Source organism: Apis dorsata, unplaced genomic scaffold (genome assembly GCF_000469605.1).
Source record: "Apis dorsata unplaced genomic scaffold, Apis dorsata 1.3 scaffold_918, whole genome shotgun sequence".
In the NCBI taxonomy this organism is placed as follows: Eukaryota; Metazoa; Arthropoda; class Insecta; order Hymenoptera; family Apidae; genus Apis; species Apis dorsata.
The window spans coordinates 38,604-42,681 of NW_006264029.1; the positions used below are offsets into that span (position 1 = coordinate 38,604).

Consider the following 4,078-nt stretch of genomic DNA (forward strand, 5'->3'; position numbering starts at 1 on the left):
GTAATGTTTCTCAACATACTAAAAAACTTTTAAAAAAAATTTTTTGATATCTATATACTTACAAAATATTTAATCATTTTAATTCAATTAATAATAAAACATTCTATGTAATATTTAATAATAAAATATTCTATTTTAATATTTAATTTATTAACATAAATAAAAATTATTCATTAATTTTATATTTTAATTTCATTTCTAATTTTTTGTATGATAGTTTTAATTTATCTATCGGTTTATTCAATCTTGTTAAAATTTTTTATTTTTATTTTAAAATTAAATTTTTTTTATTTAAGTTAAAATGAAATTTATAATTACATCAGAATTACAAAAGGCTTCGTAGATTTTTAAAATAGTATTGCTATTTCTTCAAACATTGTAGGAAAAGTCAGCATAGATTGATTATTTTTTTTTTTTTCTTGAAACAAATTTCATACTTGCAACAAACTATAAAAGCATGTTAACTGTGTAAGAGAGAATTTGAGATAGAGTTTCAGAGAATCAAACGCTTTTTGCTTTTGGGCATGTACATGAAACTAAAAGCTGACGAGAATAACGAGAAGAACGTTTATCGCTCTGATCCGTCACTTCCAACGCACATGCTGAAGAAATTAAAATTTTTTGTCCATTTCTTCGAACGACTAGTCACCATCTACAGCAGACCGTCGTGGGATCCCAACAAAAAGAAAATAAAAACGAGAAAACGAAGAAGCGTCTGACGACATCGCTGCACGATACTTTCAGAATTCATTAATGGAAATTCTACTCACCAGTACCGCTGTTTTTGACCATTTCTTCCTTATTTTCTTCCAGTAGTATCCAGAAAAATTTTAGAATTAAAGAGAATTGTGATACATACCTATATATGAACAGAAAGAGAAACACGATTTGAAAGTACATAATTAAATATTGATCAGAATTTTTGTAATTTTATGTTTTAGAGTTTAATCTAAGATATTAGATTATTCTGTCAAGATATTTTATTTTTCTAAAAAAAATTAAACTTTTGATAAACTAATTGATTCAAAAAATTAAATGTTATTCTTCTAATAAATGAATATTTTAGTATCTGAAAAATAGATATAATTTATTTGAAAGAAATAAAAATTTGAAAAAAAATATTTAAGTTTAAAATTGAATATATAAGCGATATACAATAAATTTTTTATTTAATTTTACATTCCGAGAACTTTAAATATATTTTCTTGAAATAACATTTTCACATATATATGTAAATTCTTTCTTTATATAAAAATTTGGACTAATATTCTTTAATATATTTTGATATCGGATTTAATTTTTGTTAATAATGAATCATAAAATGAATTTTTTTCTTCTAAATATCTTTCAAATATCTTCTTAATTATCTTCTATAATCTATATCTTCTAATTTACTTTTCAGTTAGCTATCTCATTATTTTTCAACTGAATGAAATCCTATAATCGATATACAATACTTAAATTTATTTAATATTTTTCAAAATTTATTTAAAAAAAAATCTGTTGATTTTTATTTTTATTTATAATATAATTATTAGTAAAAATATATATGTCATTTAAAAATAAATTTCTCAAAATATTTCTCAAAGTATTTTTAAAAATATTAAAACGTTTTAAAACTTTCTTTCAATTTTAATAAATATTTTTAAACTATAAAAATTGTAATTCATTTTCATATATATATACATGTATATACATATATATATATAAGAAAAATAAAACTAGTAAAATCAACAAATATTGTTTTTTATACATTTTTATTTCATAAAAATTTTATTTTAAATATTATCAATTTTTCAATTTAAATATTATCACGATCATATGGCTTTGATAAAATTTATATATATTATAAATCATAAATTATACATATTATCATTATATCTACAAATTTATAAATATATATATATATAAAACTGATGTCATCATTTTATTTCAGATTTAAATATTTAAATTTAATCAATATAACATGTTTTCTATGTTTTTACGAATATAAAGCATGAAACAATAAACCGCGGTTTTACCATGGAATTGCAATTGACGTATTTCCGGGTCGAAAACAATCGCCCAATCACGCCTTAACCGTCTATGTACTTCCGCTCTTCAATTACTCGATCACTGGGCTTTAACAAGAGATGTGAACACGAGATTGTTTCGAGAATGGTGAAATTTACATCGTACGAAATGAACGTATTCGAATGTATATTTATATTTCACAAAATCAAATTTCCAAAAAATACAACTGACATTTTAGTTTTGATGATTAATATCTTTAATTTATTAATCACAAATTGTTCAAACATTAAAAATATTTAATTATACAATTATTATTACAATATTACAATAAATGATTCGATTCTTACCTTTTGTATTATGTTGCAACAGTTGTCAAATAACCCGGTAAACTTCCAATGTGATATCCTTGAAGGTTAGGTTTTCGCCGGTTCGAATATATAAACATATAATTTTTTTAATTTATGTTTTTCTATTTTGGTATGTTATAAATTATTATGTTATATCGTTTTACATATCGATAAACAATATTATACACATGTAATACACATTTTAACCATAAAATTAAGTGTCAGATTTTACTTCACGCTACGTACGACTCGATGTTATTCGTAAACTTTCGTGTCTGATTCGTGCAATTCCGTCATTTCTCGGCCAGGTACGTGTCTCGATAGATAGTAAACTACAGTTTCAAGAAGGTAAAGATTTTAAGAAATGGTTAGAATACTTAGATAATATACTATTATTATGTTTTTATTTTGTTATTAGTTGTTATTTTTATATTTCATTATTTAACATAGAAAATTATTGTTTAAACAATAATAGTTATTATTGTTTAATATAATAATAATATAATATAATAATAGTAATTATTGTTTAAACAAAAATATTCTTTTAAAAGTAACATAATTATTAAAATAGAAAGAGTAATTATAAAATATTTTTTTTAATAAGATATACTCGTGATATTAACATAATTTATAAAATTTTTAATAAATTGCGAAAATATTAATTATTTGTTTCTAAAACATTGACGATGAAAGATAATATTTCTACATTTTTATTCTTTACATTTTTTTTGTACAGTTTTGTTTCTATAAATTTTTGTAAAAAGTTATATTAATAAATTTATATATATATTTCAAAAATATATTTATTATTTCTGATAACGTATATTTTATGTATTAAAATAGATAAAATTAAAATATAAATTCTTTGCGATAAAAAACTATATAATTTTTGATATTTTATAAATTGAAATTTTTATCTGAATGTAGAATATTTCTGAATTCTAATACCAATGCTAATATTATTTAAATATAAGAAAAATAAATAAAATAAAATATAATAATAAGAATAAAATCATGATTAATTAGAAATCATAATGAAATTTTAATGATTTATATAAAGAAAACATAATGGATTATGTAATATATGTAATAAGTAATTTTTTTTTAATTTTTAGCAGAAAATCTTCTTATATTCCGGAAAATTTCAGTATTTCTTTTTTATTTTTATTTTTTATTTTTATATGCAATTGAGAATTTGAGAATAATATTTTAAAAAATGGATATAATATTTTTGAAAAAATGATCTATAATTCATATAAAAATGTATATATATAACCCATTATACTCTATATGTATACAAAATTTAATCAAAATCAAAATTATTAGATTAAGTATTTTTTTTGTATATAGTAGATACATAATAAATATAATCGATTTCTTTGATTCAGTGTAATTTCAACTCGTGTCATATAATTACAATAATAATTCAAAATTTAATTCTAATATATATTTTTATTGTATTTTTATTAATAATTTATAAGCATTTAAATATTTTTGTAATTCATTACAATTATTTATAAATAAAGAAGATATATTAGACATACTTTTTAAAAAGGAGAAATTTATATTTTTAAAAAAAAAAATAAAATTTATTTTAATTTTTAAAAAATGACTTATTATTTTTTATAAATCTTTTATTATGTAATGGAAATTGTATTATTAATTATAATACAAATTCTATATTAATTTTTTAAATAAAAGATTAAAAATAGATATTG

General features: G+C 19.2%; 1 long non-coding RNA gene across 1 annotated transcript; it reads right to left on the reverse strand.

Moving 5' to 3' along the window:
- Positions 1-314: 314 nt before the first annotated feature.
- LOC116186557 lies at positions 315-2,662 on the reverse strand. Its single transcript, XR_004151577.1, has 3 exons — positions 2,361-2,662; positions 771-859; positions 315-652 (listed from the first exon to the last, which is right to left on the reverse strand). It is a non-coding gene; the product is annotated as an uncharacterized LOC116186557 (long non-coding RNA).
- Positions 2,663-4,078: the final 1,416 nt, after the last annotated feature.